The sequence below is a fragment of the Marmota marmota genome, unplaced genomic scaffold (genome assembly GCF_001458135.2).
Source record: "Marmota marmota marmota unplaced genomic scaffold, marMar, whole genome shotgun sequence".
Taxonomy (NCBI): domain Eukaryota; kingdom Metazoa; phylum Chordata; class Mammalia; order Rodentia; family Sciuridae; genus Marmota; species Marmota marmota.
In genome coordinates this window covers 49,943,160-49,969,997 of record NW_026000108.1, presented here as the reverse complement: position 1 = coordinate 49,969,997, position 26,838 = coordinate 49,943,160, and the positions used below count along the sequence as shown (strand labels likewise).

At 33.4% G+C, this 26,838-nt stretch overlaps 2 long non-coding RNA genes across 2 annotated transcripts; one reads left to right on the top strand and one right to left on the bottom strand.

The window, feature by feature from the left end:
- The first annotated feature begins 384 nt into the window (after positions 1-384).
- Positions 385-22,613, top strand: LOC125610977. The gene is made up of 4 exons (XR_007341088.1): positions 385-995; positions 19,398-19,409; positions 19,975-19,976; positions 22,600-22,613. It is a non-coding gene; the product is annotated as an uncharacterized LOC125610977 (long non-coding RNA).
- Positions 718-4,336, bottom strand: LOC125610978. Its single transcript, XR_007341089.1, has 2 exons — positions 4,303-4,336; positions 718-1,191 (listed from the first exon to the last, which is right to left on the bottom strand). It is a non-coding gene; the product is annotated as an uncharacterized LOC125610978 (long non-coding RNA).
- Positions 22,614-26,838: the final 4,225 nt, after the last annotated feature.

Here is a 26,838-nt window from a genome sequence, read left to right as displayed (position 1 = left end):
TTTCCACTTTATGTTCTCGGAAAAACCATAAAATTGCACCCTGTCCTTTTAGTTCCTGTTTTTACCATGTTTGCTTAAGTTTGGCCCTTCCGGGGTTATCTCTATGGAACATCTTGTGGTAACATTGTGCGAGACTTGAAGTGCTACGTGCAGCTGGTGGGGTTTTGACATGGGGGTTGTGTAAGGGAACATCTTGCAGCTTCAGGGCACAGGGGTTAGTTTTCCTAATGTTGGGCCTGGGGTCTTGAGGTCCTTCATTCCCCCCTTTTCTTTATCCAGGATATAATCCTATATCCATTGACCTATCTGCTCAGAGTCCGATATTAACAGTAATATAATTAAGGGGCCAGCTACAGCAGATAATATAGTAGTTAGCCAANCCGAGTTCGTCAACTCCTTCTCCGACTGACTGCCTCAGAAACCTGAGTGATCACAGAACTGCTTCAGAATCAGATGGCTCGGGAGAAGTTTGAACTTCTCCATCACCTACAGATGACTATGCATAGTCTTTCAGACGCTGCGCAAAACAGAGTACAGATAACCAACAGGACAACAAGACAGAAAGTTTGAGCTGGCCAGCTTACCTCCCAGTGATGTCGGGTGTCCTCCGGATAGGGATCAGGATCGGAACCGGGATCTTGGATCTCGGTGGAACCTCCAAAATGAAAGATCCACAGATCCCAAACCCGGAAAGGACCACGCGAGAGAGACACTGGCTGCAAAAAGCAGGAGGCGTTTATTCTCACACAGGCGCCTGCGGGTGCTCAGCGAAACCTCAGCCGGAGCTTCGGTGAACTGGCACACCGGGCTTTGGGGTACAGATCTTTTATAGGGAGCAGGGGGTTAGTTTCTAGCTTAGCCCAGCAACAGCTATTCTATTGGTTCCTCTGAATCCAGCCTCTTGGTCACCCGGGGGGCAAACTTGTTTTTCCACTTTATGTTCTCGGAAAAACCATAAAATTGCACCCTGTCCTTTTAGTTCCTGTTTTTACCATGTTTGCTTAAGTTTGGCCCTTCCGGGGTTATCTCTATGGAACATCTTGTGGTAACATTGTGCGAGACTTGAAATGCTACGTGCAGCTGGTGGGGTTTTGACATGGGGGTTGTGTAAGGGAACATCTTGCAGCTTCAGGGCACAGGGGTTAGTTTTCCTAATGTTGGGCCTGGGGTCTTGAGGTCCTTCAATATGATCTCCCTTCTTCCTTTCTAACATGAATACTTTTTATTTTATTCTTCTTGGGTTATTAGATACAAAATTAGCTCTGAGTATTGGTATATACTTTTCATCCAGTTGAGGAAATTTTCTTCTAATCCACTGAGAGTTTTTTGTTTGTTTGTTTTCAGGGATATATATTAAATTTTACCAAGTGACCTTGTTTGTTCTGAACATTTTTTGTGTTCCTATTAGTATTGTTTAGATTTTTTTCTAGGATACAATTGATTTACTTGGAAATCATTCAACCTGGTGAATATTATCTTATATTGTATTAGAAGGGAGTGGGTTATTGCCTAGTACTAAGTTGAGAAACTGCTAGGGAATGCCATTCTTTGTACTCCAGGTGTTTCCCAATATTTCACTTTGACTTCTGAGAATACGCATATTCTTCACTCTGAGCTTTGTGTATTATTATTTCTAATAATTTTTTTGTAAATCTTTTTCTGGCCTCCGCTATTTCTACACATGCACTGATCAGTATTCCTCAAATACTTCTATGTATGTGCCAGGCATGAGGAGTACTCTTCTCTGGAACTCTGCACTGTGAAATTCATCTGCCTTAGCCTCTCTGGAATCTCAGATCCCTCTCATTCACTCAGAAAAATAACCTAGTTCTATATGAGTTACAGTCTCCAGATTGTAAGCTCAGGAAATTCTGTAATTAGTCTCCTTTCTTTACCAGCTCTCAAGGATCACTTTTTCATTTGGTGATATGATTCATTGTGTCATTTTTTTTTAGATTTTTATTTTTAGTTATTCCAGGTTGGGGAATAAGTCTGTTCCCTTTTGCTCTATCTTGGCTAGAAGAAAATTTGGTCTTTTTATGTTTATGCACATTTTACATCTGTATCCCTTCCTGTGTATTCAGGTTATAGTTTCTTATTTGCAATCATTCTGAATGGTTTCCTTTAGCATTTTTTATGAAAGTCTGAATACAAAATAATTTTCTTGATTTTGTTAGACTTAAAATATCCTTTACTTCCATCACTTTAAAAACATACATTTCTCTAGAGGCAGTTTATAGTTTGATAATTTTTTTTCCCAGCACATCCAGATATTGTTGCATAGGGGTTGAAAAAATATTTTTAAATTTTTATTTTAATCTGATAAGAAGTTAGTTATTATTTTAATTCCTGTTCCTGTGTTTGTCATGTGTCATTTACCTCTGGGCTTGTAGGCACTTACCTTTTGAAATCTACAGTTTCACAAGTGATGTGGGCTGTTGAGTTCTTGGATCTGTGTTATTGGTGCTCCTGTTTTGTTTTTGCTTTTTTGTTTTCAAGTTTGTGAAGTGGTTGCAGTAATGGATAGTCACAATTTTCTGTATAGATTTTTTTTCTTTTATTTCCTATTTAATTCCAATTATGTAAATGCTATAGTGATTAATATTTCTATTATTCAATTTCAATAATTTTTTGGTCTGTTTAAATTTACTGACTTTTATTTTTCTGCCTTCTAACTCTTATCAATTTAATAAAATTTTCGTTTTGATTAATTGTACTTCTTAACCTTGGTGCTTTGATTTGGATTTTATTTTAAAATAAGTTTATCTGTTGATATTCCACATCTATTTAATCATTATAAATATATTTTCCTTTTAAGTCATTGAATATATCATTATAGCTACTATAAGGTATTTGATTGCTACTTACAATGTAAGGATAATTTTAGGAAAGTTTTTGTTGACTGCATTTTTCTTCTCTGTATATATGTGATCTTATATTGTTTGAGTTTTGTTTTTGTTTTTGCTTTCTGATGATTGTGGATTGAACATTACAATATAACATTCTCAAGACTCTACAGAATCATAGGGTTGATTTTTATTTAAGGAGGATTTTTATTTGACTAAATTTCAACTTTTTTTCTTCTCTGTGTGCAACAACTTAAATTTCCATGTGGATATTCCAAGTTTTTTTCCTCCTGTGCTGAGGACTGATCCTCTGGTTTTGAGCATGCTAGATAAATACAATACAGAGCACTATATCCCCAGCTATTCCATGCAGACATCTCAGGTTTGAGCTGCTGCATTTTAGTTGGAACAATGTAACTTCCTTTCATGCATTAAAAATATTTCACTGCTATAAACATTGATGTGACACATCACTGTAGTATGCTGTTTTTAAGTCCAGTGGGTATAAACCAAAGAGTTGGACAGCTTGGTTAAATGGCGGTTTCATTCCAAGTTTTCCAAGGAATCTCCATACTGCTTTCCAGATTGGTTGCACCAACTTTCAATCCTACCATAAATGTATGTGTGCCCTTTCCCCCATATCCTTGCCAGCACATATTGTTTTTTGTATTCTTAAAAGCTTCCATTCTGACTGGAGTAAGATGAAATCTTAGAGTAGTTTTGATTTGCATTTCTCTAATTGCTAGAGATGTTGAACATTTTTCACATATTTGTCGATTGATTGTATATCATCTTATGAGAAGTGTCTGTTCAGTTCCTTAGCTCATTTATTGATTGGGTTTATTTGTTGTTGTTGTTGTTGTTGTTGTTGTTGTTGTTTTTTTGATGTTAAGTTTTTTGAGTTCTTTATATATACTACAGATTAATGCTCTATCTGATGTACTTTTTGATAGGGCAAAGGGGAAGGAGGGTAAGGGAGGGAGTATGGGAGTAGGAAAGATGGTGGAATGAGATAGATATCATTACCCCAAATACATGTATGAGGACATGAATGGTGTGACTCTACTTTGTGTACAACCAGAGAAATGAAAAATTGTGCTCTATATGTGTTCTGTGAATTGAAATGCATTCTGCTGTCATGTATAACAAATTAGAATAAATAAATAAATTTAAAATAAAAAATTCACTGTTTTGTCAAGATTTGTGCATTTTGACTTTTTTTGCTGTTATTATTGTTGATTTAGTTTTTGTTTACCATCTAATTTCCTCTTTTCCAGAATTTCTTCTATAAATTTCACAAAGTTCCTCCAGCACCTAACGCTGAACTCTGCTATCTTAAACAAAGAAAGTCATGGTTTCTACTGCAGGAACAATTTCCAATTCAAAGCAACTTCAGACAAAAAGAAAAAAAAAGTTTGCAATCTCATAATCTTCACATTTTCCAGTTTCTATTTACGAGCATACCTCTCTCCAGTTTCTTTCTTTCATCACTTTACATTGCAAAAACTTTATTCTAGCTAAACTGCAAAACTTGAATTCCATTAATCTCTTAAAATGTTTATTTCCATAAAAACCACCCTATATAATTTTATGAAGTAAGTATGGCAAAATTTAAAAATAAGTAACTATCTAAATTTGTCACTAATTTCGCATAATGATTACCTCCTAAATCTCTTGACTGTCCTCACTTTTTTTTTTATTTGAGAAAAAGGAAAAGGAAGATTTATTGCTTTGTTAGCAAAGGAGAAACACAGGGGACTCCTATCCCAAAGGCTGTAATTCTCCGTCATTTTATGAAGGTCAAAATCAATACTATTTAAAATAAAACTTTCTCCAAAATTAAGGGAAAGAAGACCTACCTTCCAACCTTTACTATGAAATATGTTTACATATTTAATAAATTATTTTGTAGTTCTATGTAAGTATAGCTGCATTTAATTGAAAAACATTTTTTTCCATATCGAATGGAATTTTTTGCCCTGTTTGACCAAATGAGTGTGATTTACTCTTTATACTTTTATATTGTTGATTTCTTTAGGAAATTTTCCCCAAAACTATCTTACTCCTATCGTATGCTAAGTTTGGAGAACTTCTTCCATGGACCTTTAACTTATTCCTCATTTCCTCTAGGAAATTTATCACACTGTCCTGATATACCTGGTTCAACTTGTCTATTTTATCCCAATAGACTGTGGATTCCTGAAGGACAGGCATGTAGTCATCTACTTCTATATACCCGACAATAGGCACAATAATCTTTCAAAGTAAGTATGTAAATAAATGTATTTATCTAAAATGAACTCCTAGTAGGTAGGATTGTGTGATTTGTTCTGTGTTTTCTTCTTATATTCTTAACTCAGTTTGCTGTAACTCGATAATGAATATTTGGACACTTTCAGGATTGCCCTGGTGAATACCTTTCTTTTGTCTATTCTTTATCTCAAGAATACATGGTAATGTTTCATACTTTTAGCTCATTTAAGTCCTTACCTCATTCTAGTGGAATTGGTATGAATAATAAAACCTACCCACACAGTTTTATTTTTAAAGTTGTAAGTGAATAACATCCTACTCAGCACAATCTGTCAACAAATTTATTTCCTTGAAGATAAATGGATCTTCATAAATGTTTAGTTCTTATAAAATACTTGACCATCATCTTCATTTATTCCCCTTCTACTATAGAGAGCAATTAAAAATGTTATCATAGTTTGCATTTTGTTTCAAAGGTTTCCTTTTGTTCTCTTATAATCAGAAATTTTACCTTCCTTTGCAGTATGGAATATGAAATACACAGGTCAATAATTTAGAAAAAAATGAACATATTTTTCTATCAACAAGATATTCTAAATGTACTGTTTAAATTGTCACTCAGTTCCTCTAAATTTGTTTTAACAGAATCATTTATTAAGTATTTGTTGTTTTTACTCCTTGAAAAATTTTTACATAACACTAATATTTCTTACAACCGTTTCAAGATTTCACTAGGAGAAAAAATTATGATTAATATTGAGAAGGACTCTCTACCAGGAAAGTAAGAACATTTGTTCACTGGAGGAAAAAATAATTAGAAAGCAAGCACCATAAAATAATGTCAAAATAGGATAGTTAATTTCTGCATGGCAGATAACTGCTGCTACAAATATATATCATTAAAGATTAACTGGAAAAAAGTACTTACATGTGTTACATTCAGCTTTTTTAAAAAATCTAGCCTCTTCTATCTACACATATATACCTCAGATAGGATATTCAATAATTTTTCAGCCCAACTTTTAATATTAAAGAAGAAAAGAAGAATTATAAAGAAGAAGTAAAAAACAAGTATCATGGTCTTAAAGGTTGTGCTTTATTGTAAGCCATCTGATTTTCCAACATTGTGGAGGAGGCTGTGCTGTCTGCAGAGAACACTGCTGCTCTGTTGCCTGAAACATTGTTAGCAGGTGGTGAAGATGAGGAAAAGAAAGAATATGAACATGTGCCCTGTAAGAAAGAATAGCTTGCACTTAGCTAGTTATAAAAAATATCCCAAGGCAATTCTCCAATATGTTGTGTTAGAAAAATGGGTAGCCAACTCTACAATATTCTAAGTTAAAGTACATTAAACAACAGCCTATAAATATTGACATTTTATATTCTCTAAGTCATGAAGCTAGTAGCATGTAATATTAATTAATGTTATTACTCAAGCCTTCCACTTTCAAAAGATATACAATCTGACAAGTTGGATGAGTGACATTTTATTTTTGTTATGTTGATAATCTGTAAAATGACATATTCAATTCTTGCCTGAGTTGACTCAGCTTTTGTTATTTTCTATTTATTTCTTTCTTTTTTATTATATATAAACTTGCTTATTCTAATACTTACTGACAGTTCTCCTTAGAATGATTCTTTACATATTCAATTGCTGTATAATGTCACAGGATGTTTTTTTTCCCCCTGCTCAGGAATTCCTTCAACAGTTCTGAATGATTTTCACCCTAAATAGAGGCCTTTTTAAAGTAGAAGATAATCAATCTGCTGTTTCATGGAGGATGATCCTAAAATGTCTGCAAAGCAAGTAATAGGAAGAGATCAAAAATCAAATTTCTTTATTACCTTATGTACACATAGGACTGCATGGCCAATGTGATTCTATAACAGAAAAATGAGAAATTATACTCCACTTATGTATGATATATCAAAGTGCATAAATGTATTCTGTCATGTATACATAATTAGTAATTATTTTAAAGTTTAAAAATCAAATTTCATTGTTTACCATTCTTCATAATATCAATCCATGGCTAACTTGTCAAAATCCTTCCTCATCTAGAATAACTTTTACAACTGTAATTCTTACTTCTTTTAGATTTAAAATTTAAATGTAAAAATATGAAGTCAAATATGAATTAAAGTAACAAAGGATGCTACAGTAACTATAAGACTTGCATCAGCAATATATTATATACAAGAATAAATGCTAGGAAAACTATAATATTAATTTATTAACCTCTACAAGAATCATTGTTAATAGTTGTCAGGTGCTAGATACTCAAGGAATAATCATTAAGTGTCAATTGTGTTCCAGGAACAGTTATATGTATTCTGAGGATACAACAGCAAAACAATGATGGGCTTTCAACTTTAAAAAAATTGCAAAGGCTCAACACTGGTCCAGTTCTTTAACTAGTTTCTGAGAAAGCATATTTGATTAAAGTATGGTGCTAGCCCCAGGTAGGATTTTAAATAAACCCTCCTTCCCCACATGAACAGTTAAACTCAGTGTGTTCTAATGAATTTAGAGTCTGTTTTATGCATTTCTGACATGGACTTTCCATTATTTGAAGTATTTTGTCCCCACTGAGAGTGCAATGTGACCACAAATCCCAACCTACTCCTTTCATCCAGGAATATGACGTCTAGATCTGCCTGATTGTGTCAACACTGCCTAGGCAATTTTTGACCACCTTACTACAGTTGTTCACTCACCTTTTGGGCTCTCACTGTATTTCTAATACAGCTCATACCCATCTGAATTACTGAAAGCAAACAGGTCTGAAGCCCAAGTCTGACACTTCCCCTGCTTTTGTAAATACAGTTTCTGGAAAACAGCCATACCCATTCATTCACATGCAGTCTATTGATGTTTCCACGCCATGATGGCAGAGTAGTTGCAGTGCACAGCATACGGACCATGAAGGCAGAGCTATTTATTGTCTGGCTCTTTACAGAAAAGTTTCTGATCCTTGCTTTAAGTGTCAGTTGGAAGGGTGGTTGACTACAGACAGGAGACCAATGGATTGGAATATTTACCATCCATCTAAACAAGTTCATTGTTTTTCTTGCCCAGTGTCTTCCTGTGGTTCTTGCATATCACCCCAGGGAAGCTTACCTAATATAAAAAATTAAATTGCGTCTTTATTATTCACAGTGCGGTGTTTACTGATAGGTGCTTTTAGGCACAATGGTAATAACAACAGTGAGACCCACAGAGTGGAGGCTCTTTCTGATAGGCACTAATCCTACCTCTTGCATTGCTCTGTGAAACATAGAGACAAGCAAAGCTGATTAATGCCTCATGTTAGATTGATAAATTCTCTAACAGAAATAACCTTGAGTCTTTTATTAGCCTCTCTACTTGAGTTTCTGTTTTGTTCTTCTTTTCCTGAACAAAGTTGATTTAAAATAAAGATTGTATAACTTTCAGCTGAGAAATAACAAGTCAAGAACTCAGGTTTGCACACCAATGGGACTGAATTTAGGCCCTGTCCTCTGTAATATCTGTAAATATATTTTCATATTACACTCTGAAATTGTAAATTACTAAATTAAGTTCAAAATAAATAGATTAGTTTTGTGTGTTTGACCAATAACACTGACAACAATAATATTGTTCAACTACTGAGTTTACATTTTCCAAAGCTTGTTTGGATCATGTGGCTTTATACTTTGAATACAAACATATAGATTTCATGTAGGCATGAGTGTACATGACATTTCAAAGTCTGTACATCATTAGTATGAATTTGCCATGATCAGTATCATCATTAATACTGAGCACCCGACAGGGCCTGACATATAATAAAGACCTATGTGAATGAATCAGGTAACTGGAGTGTTTTTTCTGTGCGTGAAACCATGCCAGCTTTACCGTCAGTACTGCTTAGGTAGAATTTGTATAAGAGACCTTTGGAAATGTTGATCACATTCTGTCTTGGCTTTTACTATTAAAATTGGGACTCTTTACATCAACTACCCTCAGAGTGACCAAGTGTAGCCCATTAAGTGTTTTTGAAGCTTCATACACTTTATAAACCTCTACATTTAATAAGTATTTTAGAAATAATTACACAGAAAAGCAATTCTATTTGCAAGCATAATGACCCTGTAATTAGATATTCAATAGGATGTTAAAATTTAAAAATGTAACAGTGCAGATTTTCAAAATGAAAATTTCAAAAGCAAATGTCCTTAAAACAACAAAGGAAAGAAAAAAAATAACCAAAGAGAAACAAGCAAAGTAAATAAAATTTTTCAGTACCATTTGAAATATGTATCATACTCTTCGGTAAAATAAGATAGTAGTAATGACGAGGAACTGCAGATCCTTACAGTACATATATCTTCTACCTCCCAAATTATACGTAAATTTGTAAAGTAAATAAAATATTTATTATGTAAATATGTAACATCATACATATTGCATATTTATTTACTTTGATATGTACAATATAACACATATGAGTATGATATAATATTTTTCTATAGCTTAAATATGGTTTGCCCTCCAAAGGTGAATGTGCTGGGAACTTAGTCCCAAGTGTGGTGATATTGACAACAGGAATACCCTCTGAGATGTGGAACTTACATGTGGAACCTTCTTGAAGAAATTAACCCTGGGGTGGGTTGGTTCTTCAAGGAGTAGATTAGCTTCCACTGTCAGAAGCTGTTATAAAATAATGAGTTTGGCCCTTTCCCCTCCCTTGCTTCTCCCCTCATCATGTGATTTCTTCTGCACACACTTGCTTGCTTCTCTTGCTTCTGCTTCCACAACATCTGCCATGTTGTGACCCAGCCTCTAGTCAGAGGCTGATACCATGCTGCTTGGACATTCTAGCCACCATGAGCATAAATCCAATAAACATCTTTTCCTTTTAAAGCACCCAGCCTCATGTATTTTCTATAGCAACACAAAATAAATAAGGCACATTTACCCTTGTGTATTAAGAGGGAAGCTCTGCAAGATTAAATAGATAAGGAGCTTTTATGTATACATATGTATCTATGTTGCTTGCACAGTGAAAGGTTGGGAAGCACAGTTCTTGAATTAGTAACAGTAATTTTACCTAGTTTTAATTTTTTTTCTTTATAATTTTATATATCATTTAAATATTCTATTGAGAAAGTGTTAATTTATTGAAAGTATATTATTTTTATAACCACAAAGTTATATTTAATGTATTTAATCTGTCTGATTCTTGTCCTATCAATAATCACATATTGTTTAAAAATATAAAGTTCAATTCCTTGGTATATGTACAACTTTTTCCTGATATAATGCTGCTTACCCACCATCACTTTCAGACTCATCCACTGTTGTACTACGTGCATCAATAAAACCAAAATACTTACTTTTCCAGAGAGGGCATTTCTTTCATGCTTCCATGCATTTGTTGAGGCTTTTCATTATTTGCTTCTCCTCTTCCTTATCCATCAAGCCAGTGCTCAAGAAATATTGTCTTCCCCACTCAACCTAGGTGAGAACCAATCCAGAGCCCAGATAATCTAACCAGGCCAAATATAGAAAGTCATATTGACTTTTCACCTTCCACATGTGCCCTGTCCTTTATTGCTGCATCTCTCTGATTCCCCAGAGTAAACGTTTTACTCTGTCTTTGATCTCATATCTCTGTGAAGGGATAGCTAAGAAGACAAAACATAGAAGCAAACAAACAAACAAAAGCAAGCTGTTCTGGTCATGGATTGATAACAGCCAGTCCCATAAGAAAAACTGAACAATCTTCTTTCCTGTTAAACCTCACTGATTTTCTCACTTCAACTAATTACAACTCTCTACTTTGTCAAACAGAACTACAAAATACACAGAACTACCACATTCCATTAATATCAGAAAGCCTTAATTCTCTTGATATGGTATCTCTGGAATTGGGGATATTTCTTAAAATGGAATGGCATTTTAATGTCATGGCATAGTTTGATTACTAAATGTAGCCTCCTTCTTGATACTATCTATAATGAAATACCTTGGCAGGTAACATTATTAAAAAAAAAAAAGAGGAAGTTTGGGAGTTTAACAGCATAGTGCTGGTAAGAGCTCAGTTCTCGTGAGAGCCTTGTGGGTCATGTTAAAGCACATCATATGTCAATGACCACAGCATGTGTTGGAGTAGATGATTACATACTGGAAGTCAGAGAGAGAGAGAGACTGGGTGGAGCCCAGCTTAAGTTTTTGTATCAGTCCTCTCAGGAAGCTAACAAGGGCCCCATGAGAAATATATTAATCGTGTACTCAGTTGACCTAGAACTTGTACCTAATTGACCTAGAACATCTCACGAAACATTGCCTCTTAGAGATCCCTCCTCTGAAATGCCACTATACTGCACATCAAGTTTTCAACACATGGGCTCCTATGTAACAAGTCACATCCAAAACATAGTAATAATGCCTAATTTTATAGAAATTATTTAAAAAAATTATGGCCAGGCATGGTGTTACATGCCTGTAATCCCAGCAGGTCAGGAGGCTGAGGCAGGAGGATCTCGAGTTCAAAGCCAGCCTTAGCAATTTAGTGAAACGCTAAGCAACTCAGTGAGCCCCTGTCTCTAAATAAAATACAAAATAGGGCTGGGGATGTGGCTCAGTGGTGGAACGCCCTTAAGTTTAATTCCCAGCATCCCCTCCCAAATTATGTCGTAGCGCACAATTAATACCTTAGAGTGTGTATGCGTGTGTGTGTGTGTGTGTGTGTGTGTGTTATTTGTTCCACAGTTTTTGGTCAAGTCCTTATATTAAGAATACAAACTTCTTAATGAGAGTGAATACAGTGTTCCTGGCATACTTGGCACTTACTAGCCACTCAATAATCATTAGTAAATGATTAGATAATGTAACATATGTGGACACATGTGGTTTCATTGGAATGTCCATGCTGATACTTGAGTAGTCTAGTACAACCTGGAACAGATTCTAAGATCTTTACCTCAGAAGTGCAGGCAAGCCTCCAAAGCTGAAAGAGATTGCCATCAGCCTGTAAATTCTAAGAAATGCTAGTGAAAATAAGAAAACATGGGGCAATCTAAGTCCATGTCTGCCAAAAATTTTGCAAAGAAGCATGAACGGTATTATCAGGAAGCATATTGTACGAAGTCATAATTAAAGTGCTGTGGAAAGTGCTCTGTTGGGAAGTTACCACTCTTGGTTAAACTGGCAACAGCATCTTGTTTTCTTTTTCTCTGTTTTACTTGCTCCTTTTCATCAAGTTTCACAAAAAATGTTCTTCTCCAAGAAGTTCAAGTGTTGATATGTATGTAGGTTGAATGATGTCCTGCCAATGATGCCCATGTTGAATCCCCATAATCTGCAAATATATTACATTACACAGAAAAATGGAATTTGCAAATGCAATGAAGATTAAGTAATTTGAGATGAAGAGATTATCCTGAATTACCTGGGACAGTCCATTGTAATCACATAGGTCCTTATTAGGAGACAAAGTGGCATCTGAGGACAGAAGAGGACAATCAGATAGAGTAGGGGCAAGACAATGAGGCAGGCAGAGATTGGAGGAATTTAGGGAGTCTTGTTGGAACCTCCAGAAAGAATCAGCCCCCAGACAATGAACTTCAGCCCTGTAATACTTGCCTCAGACATCAGACTTTCAAAACTCTGAGGAAATAAAATTGTTCTGTTTCAAAACACAAAATTTATCATAATTTGATATAGCAGTAATACAAAAACTAATAAGATAAAGTATGCAGTTATGGCTTTGGCCCTCTTGTGTTCTTCTCAAGGAGATTTCATTTGTCTGGAACTAGAGTAACCATCTGTTGATGTTAAATTCTGTCTTGGAGGTGAGTTGTCTCTATGTTGATGTAACACAGGCTATTTTAATACAGTCTTAAACTGAAACTATCTTTTACTCTAACCATGACACATTCTACATTTTCTATTCTGGGAACTGGCACAATTCAAGACAGATTTTGGTGTGTTTGATTCATGGTTTGCATCACAAATCACATTAATTAATTACCAAGTCTAAGATCCCACACCTTAACATTCTTAATTTACACTTAAGACCTCCACTTCAGTTAAAGTACTACTGCAGTGAAATTTGTCATTATTCTAAGAATGATATTTCTGAAAAAGCCTATTTATATCAATGCTCTGTTCCAAATTACTAAAGAATTCTATTGTTAATAATACAAAATCTTACTTAATAGGAGACTTATAATTCTTTATTTCTTTTTGCTTTGTCATGACATAGAATAGTCTTCCCATTATTTTTTAAATGATATTAACTGTTTTAGGTTAGTTATCTTGTAAAATGTTCTACATTCTGGATATTTGTGATTGTTACCTCATGGTGATGTTATACTTGTTATTTTGTTCCTTATATTTCCTATAAGTAAACATTAGGCCTTGAGGCTATAGGAAATTTAGATTAAACATTACATTGCTGTGTACAAGTAGAACTGGTGTAAGCCCATGGGTTACCCTTGGTTCAAGCACTCTTTTAAGGTGTTGGTTTGTTTCTAAATTTTAATGTTTGGAGTGTGACAGGAGCACTGTGTTCGTACCTTATTCTCCAATGTCTTATCATGTAAGGGTTTCAGAATCTACTGATTATATAAGCTTTATTACAAGAAATAAAGGAAAAAAGGCAGTTTTTAAGTGCCACTATTTGTCTTCAGTAAAGAGATTGCTTTCATTATTTTTAATTTTACTTTTACTGTTGACTGTGGGCATTTATTTATTCAATTACTACAATCCAGGTGATATATTCCTTTACTTACTAAATCAATTTCTTCTACATGTCACTGAAATCATAGACTGTTTTCATTTAAGAGAACTTTAATAATTCTAAGATAATCTTATTTCATAAAATATAATAAAATCAGTGATTTTATCAAAAAATGATGGGTGATTCTTCCATACCATAGAGGAAAGACCTCTCTTTCCTTTGCACTTTCTGTCTGAAGTCACTGTTCAAGGAATTCTCATGCATGTATGGATTTTCTCCAGTTTATTCTCACAACCTATTATGGCTCATAACATTTATTCCCATTCTTTTCTACTTTCTTGTTTTATAGATGATGCCACTAATATTATGTTGAGACTAAAATACTGACATTAAACTGTTAAAACTCATAATTAGTCAAAGATGAGCAGAATTTAAACTCAGATCTGTTGCTCTTTCCCTTCTCTATGATACCTTTCTGAATTTTTTTTAACATCATGATACATAATGGTGATAATATTAGTCAGGATTCTCCAGAGAAAAATAACCAGTGGAAGGTATAATATAAATGAGAGAGAGAGAGAGAGATGAAGAGCTTTCACAATTATGGTGATTGTCCAGTCAGAAATCCATAGATCAGTAGCCTAAAGACCCAGGGAGGAGTTGATGCAGTTAATATCTGAAGGTACTTTACAAACAAAATTCATTCTTTGAGGTTCCTCAGTCTTTTTCTTTTAGCTTTTCAATTGATTAAATGAAGCTTATTCACATTATCAAGAATAATCTGCTTCAATCAAAATCTAATGACTTAAATGTTCATCACAATAAAAATTACCTTTATAGAAACTTTAAGACAACATTTGACCAAACATATGTCTATCACGGTTTAGTCAAGCAGACACCTAACCTTCACAATGACGTGTAGTAAATGTGGTAATTCCCTTTGTGTGTGTGTGTGTGTGTGTGTATTTTAAAATGCCAAACTTCACATATTCAATGACCTCAAAGTGTCTATTTTTCTCATTGCAGTAGATTTCTATATTTAGGTTCATTAAAGTTTTTTTCTTTCTTAAATGTTGGTGTTGTCTATACATTTATTAAACTGTTTTTATCTGTCCATTTCTCAGTGACATGTTTGAGGCTAATCAAGAATTATGAGAGGTCATATTTTAAAACAGAAGTGAAAGACACTATAATGGCATAGGTTACAGCTTCATAACCTATCAAAAAAAAATGGTCTTTGCTTCTCTTGGGAAGACTCTCTACAGCTTAGAAATAATTTTACAGTAAAAAAAATATAAGCAGAGGCTGTGTTCTTCCATGAGAATAATGATGATATTGTACATCAGAAAAATACTTCATCGATACCATCCTCTAAGGAGGAACACTGGGCCCAGAGTGCAAATATCAGAATGGCACAAAATCCCATTTAGTCTTCATTTCCAGGCACGATTTTTAAGAGATATGAACAGGAAGGCCAATGTAGGTTTTTAGAAAAGCCTTAAAGGCATGATTTTCCAATGATAGAGAGTCCCTGCCTTGAGACATTTTTTTGGTATCAATTCATTCATTGAATTTATAAATGGCAAGTGCTATAAAATTCCTAAAATCTCCACATATTTTTTTTGTATGTGTGTGTATTTGTGACTTTTGGAATCTCCCAAATTTTCTACCCTTCATTCTCCTGTTACTTTAAATTAAGATGATGAATCAGCATAAAGTTACTGGGAAAAGCAGGCAATAGAACCTGTCCTTTTTTTTTTTTTTTTTTTTTTTTTTTGGCTAAGGTTCAGGTATCACTTCAATTTAGTCCTGCTCTATTCTAATTATTTACTAATTTTTCTCTTGTTTTTTAGATTTGCTACTTCCTGGAGGAATTTATATTAGTCCTTCAATTCTCTAACTTTGACCCTAGGACTATGACTCAAACTCAGCTCTTTAACTGCTACTTACTTCACATAGAAAATCTAGCTCTTGGAGGTTAATTGCTACTCCCAATTACTTGGCTGGTATTATACTCAGATCTTTTCCAATTTCTTGCTTTTTCTAAATATAGTATAACACTCTATGGGGAAAAGGGCTCTTCTGGAAATACATACCATATTCACAGCAGGGACTCATATCTCTGATATGTTTTTGGGTACTACCAATAATTCTTCAAAAATTCTATAAACATTGATCAATTGATTGGAAGCATTGGTATTTTCTTTAGAAAAAAATTTTATCCTATTGATTGTCAGCATAGAAAGGGGCTGGTTACTTTTTACAGGTATTGTTTTTATTAAAAGAAAGAAAGAAGATATGAAGAAAGTCTTACAGCTCACAGGAAATTTGTATCCACTATTGGAAAGAAGCCAGTGGCATTACCTGTTTACCTTTGCCTCTGACCTTCAATATATCCTAGAGTTTCAGAAAATAGACTTAGTACAAATGAATGAAACTGAAGCGGAGAATTTCAAGGAAGAGCTTGAGGTCTCAAGGGATTGGCTGTACATAGATTAGCATGACTGGAAGTTTAACAAAGGGGAGCCACATGCTTTCTCCTGACCTTTTCCCTCTGCTCAGTGGCATTTATGTGAGCTTAGACTGCAAGTATTCCAGAGATGGCAGGAAGCAGATCTGGATGCAGCTCAAGCTATACAGATTGGGTTTTGCTTCAAAGAAATGTAGCAAGTTATTTTTTTTCTTCTCTCTGACCTCTGACATAATTAAAAAAGAGAGGAGAGAGAGAGAGAGAGAGAAAGAAGAAGAAGAAGAAGAGAAAAGAAAGCAAGAGTAAAACAAGAGAACAAACACCTAGGAATATATACTAAATTTTATATTAGTAGATAAAAATTTGATATTAAACAATAACTTACTTAATAGGACTGTTTTCATGTTCATCCTTATTGAGAAGAAATTCTTCATGGTAATTTCTAAAGATTTAGGTAGCACTAAGGCAGAAACAATAATAATCACCTTTATATTCATTCAGTAATGATATTTCCAATAACTTTGTTTTCAAAAGCCCTTCCTATACAAGTATTATACCTCTATAATAAAAAATATTTTTAGATGCAAAATTATTATGTCAAAAACTATTCTCATATGTTACCATTTGGTTGAACTCATTAATTTCCGAAAACTATACAAAAAACAATGATATGTAAGTTTTCAAGAAATGTTTGAAAGCAAAATTATAGTACATACATACACACTCAGAATATACACCACACACACATAATATCTGACACGTGCAGTCATAAAAAGACAAAAAAATTTTGTCATAAAAAGACAAAAATCAAAGGTAGCACATTCTGTTAATGCCTAAGCCTGTGCTTTTTACATCAACTGAATCCATCAGCAGTTTCAGTTGACAATTTCTAGCACACCTTCAACTTTTCATCTCTACCCATGATTCCCCCTTGTTTGTCTGAAAACTTAATTGGGACATGAAAACTTGCATAAAATCAATTAAGAACAATTAATATGTTTTAGAGAGTTAATATCCCTTGGTCACCCTCTAACAATGAGGAATGATATCACCAATAAAATAATATAATATTGCAATAAATAAATGCCATCCCTTCTTGTGTTAGTCAGATTTTCTGACTATGGAGGTTTCCTTCCTCGCTATGACCAAAACAACTGGCAATAACAACTTGAAGAAGGAAGGTTTATTTTGGTTCATAATTTCAAAGACTTTGGTCCATGGTTGACTGACTTCACTGCTTTGGGCCTGAGGTGAGGCAAAGCATCATGGCAGAAGGGTGTGGAGAAAAAAAGTTTTCTTAACTCATGGCAGCAGGGAAGCAGAGATGAACCTGGAACAAGATACAGCCCTCAAGATCAAACTCTCAGTCATTTACTTTCTCCAGTCATGCCCCATTGGCCTACAGTCTCCACCAAGGTAGTCCATTGCATCTATCAACAGATGTATCCATTTGATGAAATCAGAGCTCACATGATCCAGTCCTTTTCCAAAAGCCCCACCAGTGCACATTACTGCAATGGTGACTGCTGAGAGCCACAGCTGAGTTGGAATGGCCCCTGGCATTTTGCCAATAGTATTGGTTGACAGGCAAGGCATTACTATCCGCCTCGGCCACTACTTTGGAGTTCTCACACTACTTTGGAGTTCTCATGGGGATTCCCAGAGAATTCCCATTGGTTGGGGAAGTGCAGGAGGAGGGATTTCCGGAGGAGATATTTCCGGTGGCTGGTTCCTGGATGAGCCACGTGGGGTTCGGGATAGTTCCCAGGGAGCAGTGTGTGGGGTGTGCTGGTGGAGTTCAGAAATAAAGTTTGCTCCTGCTTCAGTGGCTCGTGATTTGTGCCCAGCCAGACTGCGGCAGGTGACCAAGTCTTCAACATACAAACCTTTGGAAAACATTCTAGATCCCAAAATACAACACTTCTTTTGGAGAAATTAGTCAAAATCCTATTCTACATATCTTCCAAGTGGGTCCATAGAGGACTGAGCCCCACTAGTCTGTAGCAATAATTCCATTAACAAACTTCTTCCCTTTCTCACTTTCCCTGCTTTCTTGTATTTCCAGAGTTCACTTCTCACATACATTAACTGAAGAAAGTTTTCATCTCATCTATATTAAAGACCATGCACTTTTGGCATAATAGTAAAAAGCAAATAGAATTTGTTCATTTGAATTATTTCTATAATCAAAACAAACAACAGAGATAGAAAATTGGCCAAACTGAATCCTGACAAACTGATACTACTTAATATTTTTATTTCAGGTATAACAAGGTACAGTTGAAAAATAAAAATTGTATGTATTTACAAAGCAGAACATGTTTGGGAGTATGTAGACATTGTAAGATGACTAAATCAAACTAATTAACATATTTGTCACTGCACATATTCCTCAGTTTTTTGTGATGAGAATATTTAAGATCTATGCTATTAGAAATTTTCATATATTAAATATCTTATATAGCCAGAATAACTAAATATGGTTATAATTAACGATATTGTATTGATTAATTTCCAACTGAAATATTTACAAAATACATTTTAAAACCTTTTTATAATAAATAACACTATATTAAAACTAAATAAAATAATATTTTATGTAAAATAACTAATTTTTAGTGATGTAGAACATACTATAATTTAATAATAACAAAATAACTGGAAGTTGTCTTTCATTTATTGTAATAGATATTAAACTGTTCATCTTCATTGTTCAAAAAAACCAGGAAACAGTTTTAGTAAATATGCTTATCACTCACTATCAAAACTACCAACTTCTTTGAAAATTTTGTTCTTGGTTTCAAAGTTACTAGCCCATCTTCAATGAATTTTGTTCACAGTAAATTTTATTTGTCTTCAGATTGTCTCTCATTTTTCTTAGAGGTTCAAGTACTTTCCTAAGATAAAACCCAAGAAGGGGTGATTCATTATAACTGCCTTAAAGTAAATTTTCCTTTATTTCATTTTGAATTCACTTGTGATGTTTATTATATTCATAATGCAAGATCACGTAAGAATGAGATTGTGCACTTGAGGTTGCCCACAGCCCAGTTCATTTCTAGTAATTGTAAATAGTAATACCCATACTTTTTTTTTCTTTTTGGCTAATGCTAGAAGGTGGCATCTGTCATCAGCATCCTCATATAAACTCACTCTTGCTACAGCATCTGTTCCATCACACAATGTTCTATTTTTGTGTCTCGCACATTTAACTAGGAAGGAACAAATAGACTATTTTAAGATAAGTTGCCAGTGTTTCTATAAGGGAATTCAAAATATCTTTGCCAGAAATGTATAAGATAGAATAAGAATAAGCCATAACTTTTGATTTTAAATAAAATAACACAAGTTGTTTCATTTATATTTAAATATTAATATTGTGCTATAAAATAATTTGAAGATAATTATGGGATTAAAAATGCTCTGCCTTTAAATATCACATTTTCTAATATGTGTAGTATAGTTTTATTTTGGATTTGAAATCTATTCACAAAAATAGCAAAAAAAAGTGTCATAAATATTTTTAATTTAGCATAGCTAATTTCTATGCCAAATACTTCTGAGAAAGAAAGAATTGAAATGTGAGTTTGGCTATCTATTTAGTTGTCTATTCATTCATAAAATAAATATTGATTGATCACACCATGTGCCAGGAAATAAGAATAAAATAATTAAAAAGCAGTGAGAAAAGTGGTTTCATGTAGTTCAGCATCCTAAAAGAGGAAAATAGAAAGTATAAAAATAAAACATTTAAAATTTGTAGGTAGTACAAAATGTTGTGAAGAAGAATAAAAGGAAGATATGGGAGAGAAAAATAGAAAAACGTGTTACTCCAGAAAAAGCAATCTGGGAATAAGTTTCTGATTAAGTGAAAAATGCCTTAAGTGAAATTAATTTGCAAAAAAAAGAGTCAAGGAAATATATAAGTAGTCATTTTTCTTTTTTAAAAAAAGTTGATTAAAAAAATCTCGAATGGTTAAAATATATGAATGTACTTATGACAAAAGCTGATTAGGAGAGTCATTCCAAAGCTCTAAATGATGAAGAACATTGATTCCACACACACATTTTTCCAGCTACGACTGCAATCCAAAAACAAAGTGTAAAAATATGTAAGAAAATCTTAAACACGCCAGTCCCTTGGAGGACTCATGCTTTTGCTTCAATGCAAGCATTATATTTTGATGCAAACCCTACATAGCTTACATAGTGGAGTAAAGACTGGTGTTTCTTTGTTTAAGAAGAAATGCAGCATAAATTACTACGATGATAGTAAATTATTCTTTTTACTGCTTTACAACTTTTTGAAAGCATTTTGCATAAGGAAAAAATATGTCCAAATTAAATGAAGGCCACCCAATGTGTGACAGGTAGCAGCATTTTGTGGCACATGGTGTGTTGCTCAAGGAAAAAAAAAAGACATGACAAAAATAATTTTAGTCATTTATTTATTCTATTAATCTATTCAAATGGCTTTCACTTTAGACTAAGTAGTTATGTCACAAAAGAACCAAGAGCTGTACATTGAGCATAAAACATTGCTAGTATGTCACTGTATGTGTCAAACAAAAACTAGAAAATAGTGTTTAATACATACAAGCATGTAAGCATGAAAACAGTCAAATTTAAAGTAAAATTTTAAGTAATACTGCAACAAACTAAGTAAAATTTGTTTTCTGAACAAATAAAGTCTACTATTGTGTGTCTATTGCTATGAAAATCATATAGGCTCAGGAGCGAAAAGATATGGATTATAACTCTGCTTTTGCAATTTCATAAGAGGATAACTTTGAGCAACAATGCCTATATCTCTGAAATGTCAAATATATAGGGCTGTTTAGCTAAGTGGTAGATCTCTTGACTAGGAGGGAGACAGGCATAGGAGAGAGACAGAGATTCAAATGAGGTAATATATGTAAAGATACATGAAACTTTTTTGGCTTTTGTTTTGGTTACCATGAACATAAGATTTCAGATTGGGTAGACTTACTGGTTCATTGATATCTTATTGAATGAAATTTATTTCCTGCCAATTATAAGGAATGAGTAGCATATATGTGGCACAGAACATATGAATCTCCTGCTCTAGATAAGCTTACTTACTGGAAAAAGGAACATAAACTTAACAAGTAAACAGACTTACCAAATATGAGATAGAAAGAACCATTAGGAATAAAAAATAATGCAAAATAAGGAGATGCAGAATTACAGACTGTGGAGACATATTTTAAACAGAGCAAACAAGGAGATTTCTTTTGAAGAAATGATATCAAATAAGAGAACTGAATCATATGAGGGCACAATCTAAGAGGGTTATTAAGGTAGGCATGTTTTAGGAAAATGAATAAATAAATATGAACATCCTAGGAGAAATTAGCATAGTATGTTGCACAAAGAGCAGCGGAATGATGTGAATGAGAAGCTGATGGAACTTGGGGCACATGGAAGAGTGCCCTGTATGTAAAGAGGATGGGGATAGTGTGAGAAGGCTTTGAAAGAATGCAGGATGTCACCAGGATCTGAAAGAAAATTGAGATCTCTAAGCAAGGGAAACATGAAGAAGGAAATGAGAAAAACTTACTAAAACTTCAAAAGAATCAAGGTCAAAAAAGAAGTATAATAGATATACTGAACCAAAGGAAATTTAGAAATTAAGAGCCATTAAATGTTGTTTGGTGTGAGAATTGTCTGGGCAATGACAAAAAAGACCCTTTGAAAAGATGAGCACCTTAGGTAATGTCCTGTTCATCAAGTTATGGGTCAAAAAGCATCCACATTATAATGCATTAGTCAAAGTAGGCTGATTTAATGTATTGACTACTAATCTCCCTGGGTTAACACAATCACTTTATTGTTTATGTCATAGAAGGAGCTTAGAAAATGTAGTCCATTTGTATGACCAGAAAGAACAACAAAACATAGAAAACGTAAGAGATAAGTACACATATCAGATATAAATAGGTCAAATAAGCATTGATCTATTTATACTTGATATATACACTTATATATATACACATACATATGTGTATACACATATGTATATAGGTCAATATATATAGAGGAAAAAAGTAGTACAAAGAAAAAAAGGATACAATATTATAGATACTCTCTAACTTTGATATCTCTATTATAATAAAATGAAACATTGTCATTATAAGAAAGCTTTGGGGTAAACATCATTGGAACAAAGTATGACAAAATATTCTAGGTTACATTAAAATTTTATCTTTTGGCGTGAATTTAATTTTTTCTGATTTTTTACCAACTCACAGGACATCAATGCAGATCATGGCATTTGAATAATTGTATATTCTAGTCCTTTATTTCCTCAGTGTTCTCTAAATGAATAATGCTGATTCATTATGTCCTCATTCTAAAATGCAATATGTGTATGCATCTGTGTGATTGTTGTTTATTGGAAAATATTTTTTCTCACCAATTTGTAGTTAAGAGAGTTTCAAGTGAGATCTTCCTCTTAATTTAAGGCAAATATATTATGCAAACAATAATTTATTATATAGAAATAGTGAAAATATCAAAGAAAGCAAGATTTTTAAATATAAATCATTATTTCAAACAATACAATAGTTATATATGGAATAGTTAATGCAATAGTTATCAGTCTAGAAGAGCCATTAAAATCACATATGACCTTCCAAACCTGACCAATAGATTTAGCCTATGATTCATGAAAAATTGGTTAAGTTCCCTAAGCCCTAAACATAATTCATTTATGTAGTTCATTACTAGTGGTAATGACACTTTACCAAAAAAAAAAAAAAAAACTTTGATGCAGAAGACTATTCTTAAACACAGAACCTGTTAGATAGCAATTCTTCTAATCTAGAAGACACTTCACAAATTGCTGATGCACCAGGAATACCAGTAATTAGAACTGTATCTGTAAAATAATTATTGTTTTTACATTAGATCTAAAAACCTCCTGTCTGTCTCATATTCTCTCTTGCTCATTTTTTCCTCTCTCTCTTTTCCTCCTTCCTTTCCTCCCTCCCTTCTACAAGACACATGGACAACTTTATCAGGTGGTAAAAATATCCCTGGATCTCATAATTAATAACTTCAATGTAGACTTATATTTTAATTATTCTCATGTAAAGCAGTATTTTTAAAAAGTGTTTACATACCCCCATAAAATTTAGAATAAAACAAGTGTTTTCAAAGGCGTTTTCAGGTTAGTGAATAAATTATAGCAGTTTAAAAATGACTAAATGTAGAAATTTTACTTTTTTTAAATACTAGAATTTAAAAATGGACAGGTTATATCAGTCTTTTAATTATATGCCATGGAGTCTAAATATCACGATGATTTGAAACTCAGCACACCGAGTTTAAAGAAATACATGGAAGAGTAGAATATACCAGAGGTCCTGCTTCCTTATATCACACAATTCCACTTCTTCCATCGGATTTTATTTAAATGTATACAATCCACTGAAGGCTTTTATTGAAAGTTTTGTATTGTTTCTCTACAATGATAAATGTCTATTTATTACTTTTTAAGTGTTTGACTAAAAATATATTAATTGTATATGGTTTTTTTAGTGTAATATTTCTACACGTGTTTGTTACTTGCACTGATCAAATCCAACCTCTCTTCATCCATCTTTGAATTCAAACTCATTTTTGAAATTTCCTGTGAGTATAAGACAGTGAATGTTTTTTAAAAAACATTATATTAACTTGACTTTTTTTTATTATTTTGTGTAAAACTAATGAACAATCAAGGAACATGTGCTAGGTATCCATGGATGAATATTATTTATTATGAGAACAATGGAGATTTTGACATCATTCTATTATTATATTTTTAAAAAATAGGTCTAAAACTGGGAGCAGATGTACATGCCTGTTGAACTAGCTACTTGGGAGGCCGAGGCAGGAGGATCACAAGATCAAAGCCAGCCTGGGTGATTTAGAGACACCCTGTCTCAAAATAAACAATAAAATGAGCTGGAATGTAGCTCAAAGGCAGAGTATTCCTGATATGAAAAAAAAAAAAATAGTTCTGAGCATAAAGAAATTATTCTTTTATGTAAATAGTTACAGATACAGTTGTTAGGTGTTCAATTTTTTGAACATCGGATTTCTGTGTTAAGAAATCACAGATTTCTCATTTAAAATATGTTTAATAATCTCTCTTCTAACAACTTTGTTTTTTCAATTTTGTTAAAAAATTAGATTGGAAACCTTCTAAAAAAGTATTTGTTTTTTAGTCATTATAGTTACTCATTTCCTCAACTCTAACATCAATATCTAGTTTATCCTCTGTGTGTGTGTAAAACCCTGGAGAATTTTATATCCTGGCACATTATAATTAGTCTCAAGATGGGTGAGAAATATTCCTGTTTAGTAGAAAGTGCAAATACATGTAATTTAGAAAGGAGAGGTAGGAAAGGAGCTGTTTGACTCAGGACTTTATCAGTGTTATAAAAGAAAACATAAAGATTTGAGGATCAAGAAACTAATTTCCTTAAAAGCATAGTGCTTGTGTCTTATAAATAAATCTAGGGTGCTTATACCCATTTGGGAGACAGCTGGTCTAAAGAGACTAACTGCAAAGTTGGGACAATCTTTTGTAAGGTTTGATTGTTTGAGCAGTTCCTTGCTCAGCCCTTTATAAGTGGTCACATGTAACAGATGTAATGTGTCCTGTGTAAAAGTAAAAGTTACACATCCTGGAGCTATCTACAGTGTCACATTTAATCTTTTCTTTGCCTGAGCATTTTTTGACTTCCTGAAGTTTGTAAGTACAAAGTTAAGTGGACTTACATTCTATGTTTTAGTTAACAATACTCACAAAATGAACAAGTGACTTACAAAGATCTGTACCTGTTATGGTTGGCTATGAGGTGTCCGCAAAAGTTCCTGTTAATGAAGGAATATTCTAAGGTGAAATGATTAGATTATAAGAGCTATAAACTGTTTAGTCCATCCTAGTTTGAATGGACCAGATGAGTGGTAACTCTAGGCAGGCAGGGTATGGCTGAAAGAGGTGGTTCCCTGGAGGCATGTCCTGGAAAGATGCTTCTTCCTGCAGTCCTTTCCCTCTCAATCCCATTCTGTCTCTGTTTCCTTTGCTGTGCCTTTCTGCCATGCTGTTCTGCCTCACCCTGGGCCCAGGGCAACAACTCAGCCATGTATGGATGAAGAGCTCCAAATACACTTTTTCTCTTCTAAGTTGTTCTTGTTGGGTGTTTTGGTCACAGTGACAAGAAAGTTACAAAAATAAATGCCAAAAAAACAATGGCAATGTATTAAATGTAACATAGGATTAATTATGCAAACATGAGCAAATACCAAAAAATGGCAGCTCTGCTATTTATTTACCAAGTTCAGTTTTTTTCTGGCAGACACAACAACAAATACAAAACATCAATGATCTGAATTAAAATGATAAGAGGTCAGCAAAAGTTTTCTAAATCATCAAAAATTAATGTGAATTGCAAATATATGTAATAATGAAAGAATTAATCAAATATTTTGTTTTAATTATCTTAAACTCCCCTGTTCTTTGAGATAGTTTATAATGTAAACAGTGTATTAGTAAAGAAAGGGTACATAACTTATAAATAACATGTTTGAGGAAATTTATTAAAAAATGTTTTAATGATGGAAGGTGGTATGAAAAATCTTTGGGGCCATTGGTCTTGAGAAGGAGGTAATATTCATGTTTCCAGATGATAGATAGAACAATAGCTCACTAACTGCTATCTAGAAATTTTAACAGCTTTCTTTTTTCTATATTTAGCACTAGATGGGAAAAGAGAAGGGTGAGAAAGATACAGATATAGTCTATTACCAATAATATTAATGAAAACATAATTATGCTATCCTATGCTATTCAACATGTATAAATAGAATGAGTGATATTATGATTTGCATAATAATTTATATGCACATAATTTAAAATATGATTTATTAATTAACAGAATATAAAGAATGGTAAAATATATATACTTATATATTAAATATATGTGCAAATATATATTTACATATATATTAAATATACATATGTAAACATACATTTGCATATATATATTTAAGGATGGATGGTTTCCCAGAAACATTCTTAGTAAATATATAATCCATTGGAAATTCCAAAATTTTGGTCACGGGCTAATACATCTTTGTGTCAAGGTAGCATGCCTGCCATAGGGAAGCAGAGAACTCTGTGAAAACAAATGCACAAATCTTCCCCAGTTCAAAAGCTATCCATGGCTTTCTTCATCAATCCCTTCAATTGAAGGTACAGGTTTTTTATTTAAGATGGTATATGTGTCCAATGGAGCCAGGCAGGCAGTCTATTTAGCAATAACCTTGCCAGTAATTTATATGCTTCAGTGAGTGAGCAGTGAGCAATTAATATTTTCTTTCACTGCTGGCCAAATTACAGACACTCAGTTCCTGGAAGATGCATGTCTTGAAATACCACTGTGTTCTAATACAATGAATAGGAACCAAATATGGCTTTCAATGAATTCTTCATTACAAATCTGAGAACTACAATCCAGACAGAAAAAGTACGAAGAAAGTG